Source organism: Trematomus bernacchii, unplaced genomic scaffold (genome assembly GCF_902827165.1).
Source record: "Trematomus bernacchii unplaced genomic scaffold, fTreBer1.1, whole genome shotgun sequence".
NCBI classification, from domain to species: domain Eukaryota; kingdom Metazoa; phylum Chordata; class Actinopteri; order Perciformes; family Nototheniidae; genus Trematomus; species Trematomus bernacchii.
Window position 1 is genome coordinate 6,737,886 of NW_022987567.1, and position 20,572 is coordinate 6,758,457.

At 42.0% G+C, this 20,572-nt stretch overlaps 1 protein-coding gene and 1 pseudogene across 2 annotated transcripts in view; both read right to left on the reverse strand.

The window, feature by feature from the left end:
• Positions 1 to 20,516, reverse strand: part of LOC117478831 (nuclear factor 7, brain-like) — a 29,109-nt gene extending 8,593 nt beyond the window's left edge. The window contains exon 1 of one of the 2 annotated variants that reach the window (XM_034125739.1): positions 20,384 to 20,516. The gene's annotated coding sequence lies outside the window, so the exon portion shown is untranslated. Of the gene's footprint in view, positions 1 to 4,312; positions 4,395 to 20,383 lie in introns of those variants that run through there. The other variant, XM_034125740.1, reaches the window with a different exon arrangement.
• On the reverse strand, positions 11,519 to 20,501 carry LOC117478829 (annotated as a pseudogene).
• Positions 20,517 to 20,572: the final 56 nt, after the last annotated feature.

Genomic DNA, 20,572 nt, shown 5'->3' on the forward strand with positions numbered 1-20,572 from the left:
CACCCATATTAAAAGATCGGTTTACATTTTAATAACCAAATATGTGAACATAACCTATAACCTACCATAGCCAATAACAAATAAATATAACTTATTTTATTTTGTTGTTCTTCATATTTATTTTACCTAGTTTAAAATGTATTATGCATATTTTTATATCTCTCAAGTTTTAAACGATTATTTCTGGTTTACTGTCTATAGATACATTGAAATGATTTCAAACCTGTTTATCCAAATAATTATAAAGGAGTGCCTTGGAAATATTTGTTCACATAAATTGCATTTATCTCTCTCGCTCGCTCCCAGCCCACTTTGGCTGTGAGCTGCGGGCGCCTGATAAGCCAACACCCCCCACTTCATCACTTACAGCGCCCATCGTACAGGGCAAATGAAAAGTGTAACCGGGGTGAAAAGGGTGTTACCTTTACTTAATTATGAATGTTGTTACATCAAGGCTGAAAATTAGGATGGGCGCAAACAGTCAAAAAGGTTTTTTTTCCCCCCCAGATCTGGCGCCCTAGGCGACCGCCTATGTCGCCTATGCCAAAAAACCGGCCCTGTACACCATGCTAAATGTATGTCTGCATAAAGCTGAGTTATGAGCAGTCATAATAACACAGAATTTGGTGATGATTAAATAGTTTACAGTGAGATTTACTTTGGCCATACTCACGCAGCCCTACAAATGAATTGAGATTTCCACACAAATGTTCTTTAGCAAGTGTGCAGAGTAGTGTTGATTTAAAAAAGCAATTTGAAGGTTGATATTTGTAAACCTTTTTTTGTGTATATTATTAATAATTTAAGATGTAAATGAATTCCAGTTTATTTGTAGTACTTTCTATTTTATTGTGACATTTGGTGGCATCAATGTGTGCATTTGAACAGATAATGGAGCAGTTGCTTTAGGGCCACAGTGTATATCCCTTAAGGTCAAATAATGAGATCCTCGACCTCCGCCCCCCTCTCGCACCTCCATACAGAGCCCCCCCACATATCAAATCCCAATTTAACCCCTGCATATGACGCACACCTGCACACTTGCTAGCCTGTTCCACTCTTCGTTTTCCGAATGCCAGGAAGGATTCTTGCCTAGCTTCTGAAGGAAGTGACTCGGAAGACATGTGCTACCAAGCAAGCTTGCTCTGTACACTCCCCCTTTAGTTTACCATCGCAGTCTTCTTAGCAGCGTAATGCCTCTGTGTGTCAGGACAGCCAGGATATGTAACCTGAGCTGTGTGTTCATGAACAGCGAACATTTCCACTCGGAGTTTCCTTCTTCAGCTTATGCCGCGTTTCCACTACACAGCCTCGCTCGGCCCCGCTCGGCCTCCTTTGGCCGCGCCGGCCTCGTTAGGACCAGCTCACTTTGTGGCGCGTTTCCATTACAGTTTAGGAACCGGGTCAGTATCTATAGTAACAGTGTAGGCGGAGCGACGCTGCTTAAAACTGCCGTGACGTCATCTTCAATGCGACAAACAATGGAGATGTGAAAGCGATCGTTTGCTTGTTTTTTGCTGTGTGGTTTATTATCACAAGAAATAGACAAGAGTGTTTCGAAAGAGGCGACGTATAGCAAGACGGGTATAGAAGAAGCTGACGCGAGAGTTCGGGCAGTCCTCCTACGCCGCAGAGACTACAGGTGGACTCGAATCACTACTAACTACAATGCTACTTGGTAAGCTAACGTTCGCTAACTCAATGTGTTTAGGCTCACTCTCCCTATACGACCAAAGTATTTCAAGTATTTAATTAATTGTAGCTACCACTTTTACGTATTAAAAATATGTATGCTTTTGTTTGTGTATTTCAGAAGTTACCGACCGAGCTACCGAGTGGTGGAATGTGATTGTTCCATCTTTCACACACTCAGTGGGTGGAGAACTTCAGGATGCCTGAGGAAAACCTACGTGTAATACCTAAATATTCATTGTATTGTATTGAACAAATAATCTTTTCTTTTCACATACATGTGTTTGTCAAATTATTTAAACCAAAAAAAATGTATCAGAATAGACTATTTAGTAAATATTTGAATTCAAGCACCAGTACTGCCCCCATAATAATAATCTAATAAATTAAGCAAATATCAAAGCAAACTATAAACATAAATACAAAAGTGTAAAACACAACAGAACTATATTCATAAATGCAAGTGTAAAAAATTGTTAACATGGATGGAGGCTAAAGTATCCACAGCATAAAATAATATGATTATGATGGTTTGTCTGAAAGACAGCCTCAAGGTTCAAGGTTTTTTATTTTGTCATACGAACATAGCTAGTGTAGTTATGACAATGAACATCTTAGGTCACAGGCTCCTCCACAGTGCAACACAATAACCCAGATCAACAGAAATATAGTGCAAGTAAATATTAAGCGCTGTGCACCGCTCTCTTTGTATAGGTGTTTTCTTTGTTCTCTCCTTTGAAATATAAGCAATGTGTTTGAGTCTAGCACAACGAGGGTATTACAATTGAGTAATTTTTCTACATGTATTTATCATGTATTCTTAATACCATTATGTAATGTTATGTTTTAGAGGGGACCTCAAGCTAGCAAACTCAATTTCAAACAGTATGCAGAGTTGTCCTGCTAAAGAGTTAAAATGTATTATTTAACCAAGTATTTATTCTCTATTTGCTTAATTGCAACAGATGATAAAGGTTTCACTGTGATAAGTATTCTCTTAAATCCATAAACCCCTGTACAGTGCTTTGTGGACGATGGTGTTTATGATATTCTGACTGCAGAGGGACGCCTAGATGATGCCATCTTTCTGTGCGATCGCTGGTGGGTGCAATTATTTATCAACAAGCAATAAGATAAGACATGGCATTGATTCTGCTGGGCCAGTTGCCGTTCCTGCAGGGCCAGATCCTCTCCTCCTCGGTTTGTGCTGTTGATGCGAGGACGTTGTTCGGAACTGTTCCTCCTCGCTAGTCCAATGTAATCATCTAGAACGAAACATGACTTGTAAATTCCACAAACTACTGCAGACAATACTATAAATAGCAACAACAACTATAGAAAAGACAAACTGAACGTAAACAATGGCACATATGGTGTTAGCAAACAATAGCTCTCGCTAATGCTATCTGCCTAGCTAGCCTTCGGGGCTCCATCGGGGTTGTCGAACATAAATGTAAGGATAAAATAGACTTATTGTTAGAAGTGAGCTTTAGAACAGATAGGGACACAAAGCAGGGACACAAAGCTTTCAAGCAAATAACACAGCGTTAGCAAAAACGTACCATGCAGACTCCAGTAACGCCGTTGGAGAGTCCAGTGTCTGTGTAGAGACCTCCTGAAAGACTTTGATATTGCGAGTTGTCCCGTCGAGCACCCGCTGGACCTTATCATCTGAATATAATGGACGTCGTCACTTCCTCGACCGACCATGGTGTGCTTTTCTTTGCCATTGTTGTAGCTCCTCCGTTAACAAAAATGCTGTTTGTAAAAATGGATTATCTCGCGCGCAGATTGTGACGATTCTCTCCGACCAATCAGTAGCCGAGAGCGTTGACGTCAAAACACAGCCCGGTTGTCTTTGGCCCTGGCCCCACGATTTTATGAGGCCAGAAAACTGAGAATTAGGACCAGCCGGCCGGTACTAGGCCAAGTGGAAACGCAACCACAAACGGGCCGCTGACGTCACAGCCCTCTTAAACCGGGCTGCGCGCTGTAGTGGAAACGCAAAAGCCTTGTTAATATAGTCAGATCTACGGAAATGAAGAACTAAAACCTTTTTTGAGCAGAACCAGTAGGCTACATTAAGAATGCAAGGGAAAAGTCTGTACACGATAAAAGCAATAAAGAATTGTTCTAATTCATAATAAATATCACAGCAGGACGTTGGGTGCCTTTATTTTTGAAGGGTATTTTGTTGCTCTCATGAAAAGCAGACTTCTGGTCACGTGTCTGTCTGTGTGTAAGGTGCACGAACTACTTATACCAGCAGGTGGCAGCAGAGTTAAAGAAAGTGTTCAACTAAAGGCCATTTTTAAAAATAAATACAGAGGTTGAAGAAATCCTGCATTCCTATTGTACTCAAGTAAAAACTAGTACGAAAAATATACTTAAAATACCCCAAATAAAGTACCATACTATAGTATGCATTCCACCGGGGGACACAAAGGGTTAAAGGGAAAAAGTATAGGAAACAGTGGTTAAAGATTATAATGATGGTTTTCAAACGCCTCACACACACAAGTCCTTGCCATGCCAACATACAGTCTGGAGGAGCCCGGCTTCCTGGTGGGGTATTGCGGCGTCTTCAGTGTGCACACTCTTTATTGTGTCCGTTACTCACCGTTTGAAGCAGTTGTTCCTTTAATCTCTTGTTCCTTTGCCGTTTGTTTGCTGCATGTAGTTGTTAAAAATAGTCCCTGTGAGCAGACTAGAGTTAGTTAAAATCATAGACTGTATATAAAATGCACATAGTCAACACATTAGTGTGTCCACTGTCTTGCCCAATCATGAGTTATTTCAAATGTATCATTTTTCAACTGTCCAACTGTCCATCAAATATCCAAACTAGTGATGGGAATTCCGGCTCTTCTTGGTGAGCCGGATCATTTGGCTCGGCTCACCAAGAAGAGCCGGCTCTTTCGGCTCCCAAACGGCTCTTCAGTTTACCACATATTATACCTTTTATAATTCAATCAAATGTAGCCCTGTTTTGACTAGTGATTTATATGTGTACACATATCACTTAAATTTTCAATACATCCTTGTACTGAAGTATTCAAAAGTAAAAATTACATGTTTAATATCAATTATTTGCTGTGGCCAATTGTTTTCATTGCATTTACAGTATCTCTGATACCACCCAATGAATGCACAGACTTGCTTGTAGAACCACGATACACAAAGCAAATAGCAACACCTATAAAAACGTAAGCATCGACATTTTAAAATTATATTTAAAGAAAAGGCCCTGACAAACAGCAGGGCTCTATTTCAGTATTAACTATAGAAAAAAAGACAGCAACAGCTGACATCAAATCTTTGCTGAGCCCAAGGATAATCATAAATAAATAACATAGTGAAAAAAAAAATATTGCAATGCTCAGTACAGCAGCATCCAACCGTCTCTAATCATAAAAAAACATAATACAAATAAATGTATTGCAATGCTCAAAACAGCAGCATCCAACAGTCTCTAATCCTTGGATATTACATGCCACTGCATGCATGCACGCACGGAGCAGCTGTAGCGCGGAGATCATCATATCATTCTGTCTTGTATTACTTTAAAAATAACAAAACAAAAAACGGCTCGTTCGCGGGCGCGAGCCGGCTCCCGTCGTTCACTTAAAAGAGCCGGCTCTTGAGCCGGCTCGTTCGCGACCGACACATCACTAATCCAAACTACCCTTTTCACCTCTGGCTGCTGTGGAGGATGGATGTGTCAGCGGAGGAGAGTCTAACACTAGGTAAGTTATTACAGAAACAAAACGTTTTTAACAAAGTGAGCAGTATATTGTCATAATGTGAGCAAGCTAGGGGTCTAAATAAATATTTTTTAACTTAAATAAATATGTTTTGCTAATGTTGAACAGCCTACATATTGTTTGAGTTCAGCTGCCTGGATGACAATTATTTTCCTTTAGGCCATCTTCTTTTTTTTATATATTTATTTTAACTTAATTTAGCTTACACTCTTTTCTGTGACCATCATTCTTCAATCGGCATTATATAGATAGCATTAGCAGCTATATGTTTAATGCTATCTAGCTACTTTTGGCTAGGTTTCATTGTCGGCCAGATGTGGCGGGAAAGTGAGAGTGAGAAGACCGACAGAGGCTGCGTTAATATACAGTCTCTTACAGTGCAAATAAGTAAACTCGGCACTAAAGTTATTTATTAGTAGTAAGTGTACACTACAGTGAACTGTTTCTGACTAAAAACATCAGCCACTACTCTATACTTGCAAATATTATATTGTGTAGAAGGGAGATTTCATATATGCCTCTTGTCGCTACGGCAGTTTGAGACGCAGCGTCACGCACGGCACGTCAGCCAGGCCTTCCCTTCCGACGATTTGATTGGTCGGAAGGGAAGGGCCGGCGGGCTTTCCCTCCGACCAATCAAATCGTATCACAGCACACTGCGGGTGTAGTACTAGAATGGCGAAGTTACGCCCACTTACTTCCGGGTTAATGGGACCTTATTTAGGAAAAATTATGCCTTGAAGTCAATGGGGAGAGTAAAACTTATCTTTCGATCCCGTTTGAATTGTGCCATGAATTACACATATGATGTTTGTCAATCTTAAAAATAATTTCCATGTCAAAAAAGTCACAGTTTGTCGTAAACTGTTGAAATATAAGACTATGAAAAATACGTAACTAGAAAGACTACAAATCCCAGAGTCGCGTAAGTGATGTCACAATTGTTTTCCTCCACTAAGATCTAAGATCAGCGCAATATAGATATAATCTATCTATATGGCGCTGGCTAAGATAAGATAACTTTAACAGATGCCGTGTGCTTAGTACCACGTTGTTATTATACCAGCAATGGGTCTTGCTCGTTATTTTTGCTTCCCGTCTGATGAAAGGACCAGGAGTACTCTGGATCAAGCTAGCTAGTAGCTAGCACGTTAGTTAGCATTACAGCCTTGTCATTTTGATTAGCCTTAACATGAAGTAACATTAAGTAACCCAAAATGTTAAACAGTAAGAGTAGTAGTCATATTTCGTGAACCCTTTGAATAGTACTGTCACCGGTGTGATCATTCTATAATACACCATTTAAGCCCGGGGGAGAAATGCTAACGCTAACGTTAGCATCGGCGATCTTCTCTACTTCATGCTATCTGCACCAATGGTTGACATTAAACAGTAAAACGACCAGGCAGTCAGAGAGAATCAAAGGAAGGCAGGCAGGCAGCTTTGCATGACATTCTTCAGGACGTGTTTCATTGTGGTGATAGTGAGGATAGTCAATCGTAGTGTTGACAAGACAGTAGTGACGGCCATCTTGGTGACGTGTGTTGTTGACCAGAGAGATGTAGTTCATGAGCGTTTCACACAAACAAATGTGTTACTTCACAGTTTTTTACGACACATTTTTTTTTTTTTGACTTGCAAAATTATCTTTTAAATTGACAAACATCATATGTGTAATTCGTGGCAACAATTCAAACGGGATCGAAAGATAATCTTCTTCTTTTCCATTGACTTCAATGCATAACTTTTCCGAAAATAAGGTCCCATGGGGCTCAACCGGAAGGGGAGGGGACTCTCGCCACTCTATTGTGAGTGTAGCGTGGCAATACTATGTTTCACCCACAGATTAATTAAGAGGGGCGCTGTTTCAGGTCTTTGTAAAATACTCACTGACAACAGCGGAGAGATGTTTTTTAATACAATAAAAAATATAAAGAAATACCCAGCCTCCAGGAGAAAACGCCACAGGAGGCTGAGCAGAATCTCCCCTGTGCTTCTCTAGAAGTTGTCTTTATGGGTGAAGTTAATTAACTTAAAATGACCATACTGCTTATAACTTATATAAGGTGTGTATTAATGGGTTTAACTAGAAGATGATAGATGATGGCATTTAATTTAATCTGGCATAATATAATTAGTCAACAGGATGAATTTGTTTATTAAATAGTTCTTTAATGGGATTTTAGCCGCAGCACTACACCTTTTTACATTCGTTAAGTGTTTGCTTATTTTACTTATTTGTTCTTTTAATCATGAAAGAGATCAGTTGGTCGTTTTTTCCATTTTCCAGTGAAGGCGTTTTTGTTTCATTAGTTTTCTAAAGATCCCATTGTTTATGAGACAACAAGAGGAAAGACCCCTTCAGGGTGCGTTACGGGTGCTGGAAATCCTGGAAAATGCTTGAAATTGTACGAGGTGTTTTCAAGGTTTGAAAAGTGCTTGAATTTTGGGAATGGTGCTTTGAATTGGGATAAAGTGCTTTGAAATTGTAAATGCTTTACTTCGCTTTTTAGATTAAAAAAATAAAGAAGTTCGGAGCGCGCTTAATTGCTTCGCTTTTACATAAAACAGCTCCGCTCCGGCCTTCCCGCGCAATGCGCGTGACCGGCAAGTGTTTTGTTACGTGTGTGACCTGGGCATTCTGATGAGAGTGATAGATGACAGTATGCCAGGAGGTTGCCGTTTCAACGAGCGTTGGCTAGCAGAAGACAAATACAAGCCATGGCTAAGACGAGGGTCAAGCAAAGCCCAAGAGTAGCCTCCTGCAAAGTGTGCAACAATAACGATGCGAGAGTCTGCGCTGACGAGCCACACACCACACGAAGGTACGCCGTAGTAGAGCATTTTAGATTAGGCTATCGTTGCATGTAAAATACATGACACTTAACTGTGCGCGGCAAAACAAGCTCGCCAAAATGGCTTCACTAGTCTGGCAGTATTTTAAGTGTCCGAAAATGACAATAAAATAGCGGTATGCAACGTGTGTGTGAAGCAGAAATCCTGCAGCTCCACCCGCTGTGACGGACCGGTGAGCGAAGCAGAACACACATTAAGAGTTAGACCTAACCACACTTAGCTATTTTATCTACCTCTGGAACAAGCTGATTCCGGCGATCGGCCCCAAAATTGGCGATCGGAGCATCCCTAATAATTGTATATGATATGTTTTATAATGATTGATCATTAAAGTGTTCTCAAAGCTGGTAAAGGTGCAGCTAGTTTGAATGACTTTGTATACTGCAGGGTAGCTTGTGAATTTACTCCAGGTGGAACCTAAAGTCTGATTTAACACTTGATTAGATTTCACATCATTCATCCACATCTGTAAAGTAACTAAAGGTATTAAATACATGTAGTGGGGTCAAAGTAAACCATTTACCTCTGACTTGTGTTTACTGCCAACCTAAAAGTACCCTCAAAATAGTATTGAAAAGTTATTTGGCTGATTGTTTTATATTGGCTCAGCCAGGTTATATGGGATGCCCAGTCTACGTACAGATGGGTCACTCATTTTGAAATATTAAATTGAGTTTTATTTTCTAAAAATTTAAATTGTTCATCCTCATGTAGAATGCTATTATGAAACACACATTTGGTTGTTTATAGCATAAAGAACATCAGATTTAATGTGAGGCAGGGAAATAATCATTTGAGTATAAGTATGTGTATATAAATATGTAATTTACAACAGCTGTAAGATGCTTGAAAAGCTTGAAAATGCACCTTGAAAATGCTTGAAAAGTGCTTGAATTTGACTTTGGAAAAGGTGTAAGAACCCTGACCCTCGCATATTATGTTAAGTTTCTGAAACATTGCTTTATTTTCATCTCTTATTGATTTATAATTGAATGTCATTTACTTTAGATGTAAAGAAAACAATCCTGTTATCTAAAGTTAGGATGATGACATTGTCAATCAGACTCAGAATCAGGTTTATTATCGGGTTAAGAAATTGAGTTTGACACCCCAGGCTAAAATAACTTTTTTAAGTGCTTTTTTTTTATGCAAGAATTGAATTGCCAAGATACAATGGAAACAGTTTCAGTTTGTGAGGAAGAAATGCAGAGTTTCTGCTTTTCCTGATGTCAATGAGGAGCTCGTTCCACCATTCATTCCCACTGACACTTTCCCTCAGCCACAACGCAGACTCTCTGCATCACATTAATGCACCACAATGTACACAATATCTGGTCTTTTATTATTACTGCACATATTTTATTCCATTCTATTTCAATGTAAATACTGTTTTTTTAATTTTTACTATATTTTTGTAGTTATTTTTAATGTTATTATATTTTTCATAAAATAGTTTGTGTTTTTTTAGTTTTGGTTTTTGCACCACGACATCAAGTAAATTCTTCGTACGTATCAACCTACCTGGTAATAAAACTGATTCTGATTCTGATTTCGGAGCCAGGATAGTGTGTTTTGGGGGGTTACCTGGGTCCCACTCACAGTGGGAGCAGCAATCTGATTGGCTGATGCCGAGTGAAGTGCACGAGCTGGAGTTTAACCAAGGCCAGCACCCAGTGTCTTGAATTGGATTATTGCATTAACTTGCAGCAGAAATGGCAAAAGTAAACACATCCTTTACTCAAGCAGAAGTACAGATACTTGTGTTTAAAAATACTCTGGTAAAAGTAGAAGTACTGACTAAACTTCTTTACTCAAGTCAAAGGAAAGAGGGCTTTGAAATGTACTTAAGTAAAAAGTACCCATAACTAGCAGCTGTTTTAAAGAGTACCTGACCTCCCTTTATATTAATAGAACAATAATGTCATTGTTAGCTAATGAATGTTTCCATGCTGAACAACGGCAACATGACAACGTTTTCATTGGTCCCTCTTCTTTAGAGAAGACCAGGAAATGATGGATACACGGATCGTGTTCAAATCAATAGGCACGCAATGACTCTAAATAATAATGATCACGCCACCAAACACACATTCAAACTAAAGGAACCAGCCTGTTTGGAAAATGTAAGAAGTAGAAAGTACAGGTATTTGTGTTCAAAATGTAAGAAGTCAAAGTAAAAAGTTGTCAGAAAAATAAGTAGTGAAGTAAAGTACTGATACCAGAAAAATTAAGTTAAGTACAGAAACGAAGTATTTGTACTCCACTACTTCCCACCTCGCTGTCAGCCAGTGGAGGAGTGGAGGAGAGGAGTAGTGGGAGAACAGGAGGAGGTTGAAGAGCAGTCTGGCTGCAGCATTCTGAATTAGCTGTAGCATTCTGATGGTGTTTGACAACTCTCTGTATTTTAGACCAATCACGACCAAGCCAAGTTTCAACAGACTCTACTATTCCTACTTTTTATTCTGAGACGCGTCATGTCAGTGAGGAAATAAACATGAATAAAATGAGGAAAAGAAGCAACTTGTTTTCAGTCTGAAGAAACCTCTGTTCTTGTGAAACTGATTTAATCAGAAATGTTAGTTTGTTTATTATTTGACAGCATTGTAACATCTGTTTGCTCTTTTCTCATTAAATGTGATTGTTGCTGCTTTAATAATCTGAGTGACATCATTATTAATATTAATGAATAACTATTGTAACATACATGTTTTATATATTCAAGTAGTGCACACATTACTTTATCTTCTCCATTATATATTTTACTTTACTATATATTATTATATTTGATTAAACGTCTTAGCTGAATACTCAACTCTGATTGGTCAAATTAGAAGTTTAAGAGGTTGTTAATACTCGATAACACACCGCTGCCAAGAAATCAGTATTTTAGATTGAGATTAAATCCTTTAGAGTTTATAAACGTGTGCATTTGATAATCCTCGCTGAACAGCAATGGGTCGTCCTCTCTGTTTAGGCTTCTCCTGGGAACACTGGGTTTAACATTTACTCTGTATTTAAATACTTAGAAATCTCTTTAAAACATTTATTTTATTCCCTGACGAAGAGGTCTGTCAGGGAGTTAATTTAAACCCAGTAACTCTGTATGTTTTATATGATTATACAAGTTTAAAATTGCATGTAATAAAACTAATAAAAAATGCATTTTATTTTGGATCTGATAAATGATTCGCTGCTCAAACTCGCTGTTGGATTAAACATATTATTTATTTATTTTCCCATCATGCACAAATAACAAATTAACAATTTATAACGACATAGAATCAATAAAACAGAGAAGGTTGAACTATAACCTGACATAAAGATCTGAATCTGGGTGAGATCATTTCAAATGTAAAGAATATATATATCTTATTTCCTCTAAAGGAAGCAGTTCAGCATATTTGATGAACATGATGTTACTTGGATAAAAGTGTCAGCTAAATGCACGTGTTTCAATTTAATAAAGGTTGACAGTATGATCAAAAAGCAGATTATCAAACTCAATAACAACAAGAATAAAAACATGTTTAGAATAAAGAGACAGCAGGAGGACAGGTTCAGAGGTCAGTGAATGATCCCTTTAAGAGATGATCATCATAGATATAATGATCCTGTTGATCTCTACCTGCTCTGATCCACTGTCACACACACCTTCTGTGGTAATATCTTCACTTCCTCCAGAGTGTAAATGTATGGAAACATCTTCTCAGTGAAAGTGTGTGTGAAGGTGTGTATGTGTGTGTTAGTGTCAGGATCAGAGAACGACAACTTTCCTCTGTTCCAGTCCAGATCCACTCTGACCCTCTGGAGCTTCTTCTTCAGACTGAGAGGAGTTTCTGGAGCTGGTAGTGACCGTGCTGAGTATTTACCTTTAAAGAAATGTATTCTCCATAATCCAGACCGTATGTCTCCCTTCCTCTGGACAGACTCTGTTGACACACCAAGTACCCATTGTGTACTGTCTGTAACCTGGACATCCCAGCTGTGAGTCCCTGAGTTAAAGCCCTCAGAGCTCAGGACTAAGGGGTGTTTATCAAACCTCTCTGGATTTTCAGGAAGTTTCTGTCTCCCTCCTAGTGTCACTCTGGTCAGATCTTCAGACAGGAAGAGGTCTGAACCAGCAGTGTTTGGGTCCAGGATGAGAGGAGAGTAGGACACCATGTCCTTCATCTTGCTCCAGATGTTGAAGCTGAGGTTGCCCAGGTGTTTGGCCTGGTCTATCAGAGCTCCTGAGGGCAGCTGTGGATCCTCCAGCAGGGGGGCGCTGCAGCCTCTCCACTGCAGCCTTGTAGTTGTGCAGGAAGGAGACGTCTTCAGCTCTCAGCTCCTCCTCTGTGGCTCTGACTGTGTGTGAAAGAGCTGCTATCTCTCTGCTCACAGCCTCCATCTTCTCCTCCATCATCTTCCTCTTCTGCTCCTCTTCCTCCCTCAGTGCAGCCATCCTGGCCTCCTCTTCCTCTTCTAGAAACTGGTGAAGCTTCTTAAACTGCTCCTTAATCTGCGTCTCTGTGTGTTGAGCCTGGACCTTCATGTGTCCTGCTGTTTGATCAAACTTCACTTTAACTTCTTCAAAGAGCTTCAGTTTCTCCTGAAAGGGCTGCAGAGACTTCTGGAGCTCCTCTCTGAGATCCTGAGCAGCTTCATCGATGGGTCTGATTCTGTGGTTGGTGTGTGTTTTTGAATCTCTGCAGATGTGACACACTGGCTGCTGATGGTCCAGACAGAAGAGTCTGAGTTTCTCAGAGTGCAGACTGCAGAGAGCCTTTGGAGATCTCTGATCTCTCTCCAGTAAGAAGGTCTCACACAGGTTCTTTAAAGCAAAGTTAAGAATGAAGTCCTTTGAAGATTTTCTCCTACAAACTGGACACTCCTTTACTTCTTTCCCATCCCACCAGTTCTGCAGACAGGCTTTACAGAAGCTGTGGCAGCAGGACAGGATGACAGGATCTCTAAAGACTTCCTGACAAACCGGACAGCAGAGATCTTCCTCTAACCTGGAAGCCATGTTGTCTCTGAGTGAAGCTGAAAACACAGCAGACAGGAGTATACAGTCAGTCATGGCTCCCCTCCCCCTCCTCTAATGACTTCACTGAAATTCACTTTTGGCGCTTTTCCACTGCAGGACCTAGCACGGCTTAGCACGGTTTAGTTTGGCCCGGTCCGCTTTTTTTTGCTTTTCCACTAGGGGTAGTTCCGGCTCACGGATACTTTTTAACTTTTTTTCTGGTCCTCGAAAATCGAGGTTCCTACCGAGCCAACAACCGAGCTGAATATGCTAAACTAGTGACGTAAACACTCCCGACTGCTGATTGGTCAGAGAGAATCGTCAAAATCGTTGCGCGAGACAGTCCCCAAGCGTCGCATAAGCACCATTTTTAAAACAGACAAGCTACCGTTAAACAAATCCATAAAGAAATGGCAGCAACAAAAAAAACACGCCGTGGTCGTTTGACGAGGTACAGACGTTACTCCATCTCGTTGCGGATGAAAAAATACAGCGGGAACTCGACGTCGCAACGTGAAACGACGCCTGGACTCGGCAACGGCTGCAGGATGGTATGTTTTTGCTAACGCTCTGTTCTTTGCTTGAAAGCGTTGTGTCCCTATCTATTGTAAAGCTCATTTCTAACAAACATGCCTATTTTATCCGTACATTTATGTTCGACAACCCATGCATTTATGGAGCCCCGAAGAGCTACGGTTAGCACAGATAGCATTAGCAAGAGCTATTGTTTGCTAACACCATATGTACCATTGTTTTCGTCCAGTTTTCTAGAGTTAAGTAAGAAATAGGCATGGCAAAACGACTGGAATTGTGACTTTTTTTAAACTTTAGATCATCGTCAGTAAGTAAAATAAGCAATACCAATGTGTGGAAATGCTCTGTTACAAGTAAAGTAACGTACCAAAAGTAAAAGTAGTAAGAATCACTATTAATGTTGCAGCTAGCAAAATTGTGTGTGACATCCTAATATATTCTTGTATATTCTTCATTGTTAAGTATTTTTGCACTTTAAACTAGTCTCATAATTATTCATACTTATATTCATTTGTAATTATCCATTTACTTCATGACTGTATATTTGTACATACTCATACATATGTATACATATATTTATATTCATTATCAACAGGCTGGACATAATGTAATTCACTTTCACAATCATTGTAAACATCTAGGGCCAGAACCGTCTTTAGTTCATCCTTACCGTTGTTCTGTTTATACTTATATATTGTATTCTTATATCCGTACGTGACCTGTACCTGTCCTGTGTTTTTCATTCTTATTGCTGTTGCTGCTATGACACCTGAATTACGGTGATTTAAAAAAGAAAAAGGTTTATCTTATTGTCTTCCAGGCAAGAGGAAACGAGGAGAGGAGCACCTCACAGTCCTGAGGGAGATGCACAGTGCAGATCTGGCCCAGCAGGAACGGTTGTATTTATGTTTATAGTTTGCTTTGTTATTTGCACTTGTTTGATGATTAAACTGTTTGTTTGTAACAAGTATTTTTATCGTGATTTCCTCTGTGTTAAAGGTGGGGTAGGTAATTTTGGAGAAACCGGCTCGAGTGCGCTAGAAATTGAAAATACACAACCGGAAAAAATCTGCCACTTCCTTCAGACTTCCTTACAGAGCCCCTCCTCCAACACCCACGAACGCGCACATGACCAATGAGGGCACGAGATAACTTTGTGCACAGATGGAAGGCTGACACGCAGGTAGGCCATCCAGTTACTTTAGCCGGGCCGGCTCAGATGATTGGTCGTGCTTTTTACAGTACTACGGCTTCCACAGATGACATTTTTGTATGGATTTTTTGTCAAAGCACTTAAGATATTCATTGCTATCGGGATGTTAAGAGCATTCCATGGAATATAACAAAAAGTGTATCTCAAGCCGGTTTCTCAAACTTACCTACCCCACCTTTAACAGTAGATCTAAACAAACAAAACAGACCTTAACCTGTTAAGCCCTGAGCCTGTTTTTCAGGTCTCAGGCTCAAAAATGACATTCCCAGAACAAATGACCATATCTTCCCTTCTAAAAGGGTTAAATTAATAATCTTTGTTCTCAAAGTAATGATAAACCTGTGAGTTGGATGTAGAAGAGTCAGAATCAATATAGATGTTTTTTATTTTAAAGAAAATTCAGATTGAACATAGTAAAAAACTGTAAATTATAGTGTCCGTCCAAATATTATTTTTTACTTATAGTGAAAACTACCCTTCGATAATAGTAAGGTAGACTAAAAGCTTTAGGAATCCAAAGTACAACATATAATAAGTACCCTGCATCAAGATTGATGCAAAACAAGTGACATTTGACCTTTCTAGAGAGGTTTAGCAAAACAAACTCCACCTCTGAGGTGATTTTGGTGGAAATGGGGGTTTTATCGTTTCTCTGGAACCCATTGGTCGATTTTGGTGATTGACATCTCTTTCTGACCGTTAGAGCCAATAGAATCGAAGGGGAATCTCCCCACTCACACACATGTAAAAGAAAAAAGTGGGGGCTTCGCGCATGCAGTTTTGCATCAGAGCGAACCTATACTCCAGCTCTGACATCTGGAAACGGAAAAGCAGGTTTAATGCTTATGGATTATCAGAAATAATTTCAAAGGGACACAGACACATTGGATTAACCTATGGATTAACTTCAGCAGCGTTTTTATCGTTTTAATGCCATTGAAGACCACTTTTGACCAGACTATAACACAGGTAAGCCATGTTAGCGTTTTTAGCTACCTAGCGCCACATGTTTTGATGTCTGTTTTTGTTTATAAAGTCGCGAGTTTGTATCATAGAGTGATAATGTATGTACCCATTGATTCTGTGTCACCTCACGATGTGAAACGATGTGTTGGATGTGCAGAAAAGATAAATAATAAGGTTTTATGAGTGAATTTCGGTGCAGTAATTTGTTAGCATTTTTCGCTAGTTGCTAATTCAGAGGCTCAGCGTTAGCATTGTGGGTTTATTTAAAAAATATTAAATATTAAGATGCCCTCAGACACTGTTTCCTCAGATGACGCGTTTTTCCCCCGATATCGGGGGTGCGGTGTAGAAGAGGTTAATTTATTAGAAAGATTTTCTTTTCATGATCTGTTATTTTCTCAAATGTTCTTATTATGGGGCAGTACGCGGCGGCGGGGTGTGTGTGTACATCAGTGGCGCTTGGTGCAGAGATACTGTTGTTGTTAGCCAACACTGCTCGCCACTGGTGGAATTTATGGTTCTAAAATGCCGTCCTTTTTACCTGCCGAGGGAGTTTACAGCGATTCTTGTGGTGGCTGTTTACCTCCCGCCTAACCCCAGTAGCGAGGGTAAAGAGGAGGCACTCGGTGAACTGTACAGAGCCATCAGTGAGCAGCAGACAGCACACCCAGACGGCCTTCTCATCGTAGCTGGAGACTTCAACCACGCTAACTTAAAAAACTGTGCTGCCTAAAATATATCAGCAATGTCGATTTTCCAACCAGGGGAAAAAACACATTAGACCTGGTCTATACCAACTTCAAGGGAGCTTACAAGGCATCCCCCCTCCCCCACATCGGCCTTTCTGATCACCTCACTGTTCTGTTGGAACCAGCTTACAGAGCCAGGGTAAAAGCCATCAAACCGGTTTCAAAACAGGTACGGGTGTGGTCAGAGGACAGCACAGCTGCACTCAGAGACTGCTTTGACACTACAGACTGGGACATGTTCAATCAGGCAGCCACATACAACCATCACACCAACATACAAGAATACACAGAGACAGTCACGGGCTACATCACCAAATGCATTGACGATGTGACACAAAACAGAACCATCACCATCCGGGCCAACCAGAAGCTATGGCTGACAGGGGAGGTCCTCACGCTGGTGAAGGTCCGCAACATCGCCTTCAAAGCCTTCAAAGCTGGAGATCCAGCTGGGCTGAAACCAGCCAGGGCTGACCTGACCCGAGGCATTAGGAAAGCAAAACAAAAATTCACCCGAAAAATTACAGGACATTTCAAGGATAGCAGGGACTCGTGTGCTGAAGGACTGCGCGGAAGAGCTCACAGATGTCCTCACAGACATTTTTAACATCTCCCTGAGCCAGGCTGTTGTTCCCTCGTGCTTCAAGGAAACCACCATCATTCCAGTGCCAAAAAAGTCATCTCCATCCGGCTTCAACGACTACCGCCCCGTCGCACTAACTTCCACCATCATGAAGTGCTTCGAAAGGCTGGTCATGAAGCAGATCATATCCACCCTCCCCCCATCGCTGGACCCGTTTCAGTTTGCCTACCGAGCTAAACGGTCCACAGAGGATGCAATCTCCTCCGCTCTCCACCCAGCCCTCACACACCTGGACACTAACACTAAGGCTAAGACTAAGACTAAGGACCCATATGTCAGAATGCTATTCATAGACTTCAGCTCAGCATTCAACACCATCATCCCCCAGCAGCTTGTACAAAAACTTACAGACCTGGGCCCCAGCCCCTCTCTCTGCAACTGGTTGCTGGACTTCCTCACAGAGAGACCACAAGCTGTACGGGTCAACAATAACACCTCAAACACCCTCATACTGAGCACGGGGGCCCCCCAAGGATGTGTGCTCAGCCCCCTTCTCTTCACTCTGCTGACCCACGACTGCAAACCCATCTTCAGCACCAACCACATTGTGAAGTTTGCAGGCGACACTACTGTGGTGGGTCTCATCAGCAACAACGACGAGACTAACTACAGGAAGGAAGTGAACCAGCTGGCCCTGTGGTGCCAAAACAACAACCTCTTCCTCAACCTGGAGAAAACAAAGGAGATAGTTGTTGACTTCAGGAGAAACCCACCGTCGACCCCCTCTCCCCCTGACCATCAACGGCGCTGCTGTGACGCAGGTGACCAGCACCAAATTCCTTGGGGTGACCATCACTGATGACCTCACCTGGAAAAACAACACCACCGCACTAGCGAGGAAAGCCCAGCAGCGCCTAGACTTCATCCGGAAGCTCAAGCGAGCCGGAGCATCACCCCCCATCATGCTGTCCTTCTACCGAGGCGCCACCGAGAGCATCCTTAGCAGCTGTATCACGCTGTGGTTCGGAAGCTGCACCGCCGCCGACCGCAAGAGCCTGCAGCGCATTGTGAACTCTGCCCAGAGGATCATCGGTGCCTCACTCCCCTCACTACAGGACATATACAACACCCGCCTCACCCGCAAAGCACTCAGCATTGTGGGTGACTCCACCCACCCGTCCAACAGCCTCTTCGGCCGCCTGCCTTCAGGAAGAAGGTTCCTCAGCCTCAGCTGGGGCACCGTCAGGCTGAGGAACAGCTTCCTCCACCAGGCGGTCAGGATGCTGAACTCTCTCCCCTCTCTCTCCCCTCTCTCTCTCCCCCGGCTGGACATCTCGCCCCGGAACGCTCCACCCTGCCTCAGACCTGGCTCCCCCCCCCCCCCACACACACACACACACAACACACACACACACACACACACACACACACACACACACACACACACACACACACACAACACACACACACCACACACACACACACACACACACACACACACACACACACACACCACACACACACACACACACACACACACACACACACACACACACACACACCACACACACACACACACACACCACACACACACACACACACAACCAACCTCCCTCATCCAGCACCAGTCACTTTTCTGCCCATCTCCGCTGCTACTGCACTGAAGCTGTACTTTGAACACTTTAAATATATTATTAACATTTTAAACTGTATACCACGTTTATCTAGGCCCTTTGTTTTGTTTAATGTATACCACGTTTATCTAGGCCCTTTGTTTTTTTTAATGTATACCACGTTTATCTAGGCCCTTTGTTTTTTCGCTTCCATATCCTCCATTGTTATGGTGTTTTGTGAGTTGTGTCGCATTGAAGATAACGTCACGGCAGTTTTACGCAGCGTCGCTCCGCCCGCCGAACAGCCGATCGCCCCGCCTACACTGCGTCGTTAACTACCCCAGTTACTAACTGTAATGGAAACGCAGCTTAAAGATCCCATGTCATGCTTTTCTGGTTATTACCCGTCCCCTTGGGTGTTATGTAGCTTTGTATGCATGTAAACGGTCTGCAAAGTCACAAACCCTCAAAGTACACCCTGTAGCGAGTAAACTCTAACACTTTCTTTTTCCATTTTTTTCTTTCTGGGTACAGTGACGTCACCATATCCAAATGGACCAATCCGTGGAGCTCCTCACACACCAGGATCCCTTGCAACACTATCAAACGCAGTGGGGGGACCTTTAGCGTTGAGCATAGAGCTACCTGGACGTTGGTAATAGACGAGTTAGGATCGGGGAGAAACACTCACTCAGCCTTGTCTTTTCTCAGCCGCGCTACTGCGCAGAGTTTTGCCGGCACATACACTGACTGCCTTATCTTTTCTCAGGCTGTGAGTGTTTGGCGAACTATGTGGCGAACAGCCAGGCTGTGAGTGTGTGTGTGTGCTCAGGCTGAGTTTCGCGGTGTCTCGCTGTCTCGCAGACCCCACGCAGCAACCAGGAAACAAGACCAGTAATCCAGCTCACACTGTCCGCTCCTCGAGCCTCAAAGGGCGGAGCACCAAGCCCCGCAACGTCCCGCCAACACGGCACCCAGACCCCACGCAGCATTCTCATCTGTTTGTCATTACTGGTGTCATTTCCTGGCTGCTAACGCCATTGTAACACATAATCACTGATGTTCCGCTGTAACGGTGGTGGACTCAACAGAACTGAGTGGGCGAGCTGACCAATCAGAGCACACTGGGCTCATAGGGAGGGGGGGGGCAGGAGCTCCAACAGGCCGTTTAGGACAGAGAGTGAATACACATACTATACAGAGATTCTGTATGAGAAACCAATGTGAGTTTGGAACATTGAACAATGTAAATCTGTTCTAGTAGACCTCAACAATGGAATTATGATCAGTAGAAATGGCCATGACATGGGACCTTTAAAGTGAGCATGGCCTACCAAGGCCAAACTAAGCCGTGCTAGGTCCTGCAGTGGAAAAGCGCCATTTGAGTATTGTTTGGAGTCAGACTCACCTTCAGGGGGTGGAGGGTCCGCAGGTTGAAGCAGCAGTGTTGTAGTTTCCACTTTTCTCTCCTGTAGCTGAACTCAGAGGAAGTTGTTAGTTTGGTCTGAAGGTGAATCTGATCGTCTGTTTTTTCAGTCCGTCTCTCTCTCTGCAGTGAGGGAGAATAACAAACTGTTTCCTGATTTATCTCAGGTGA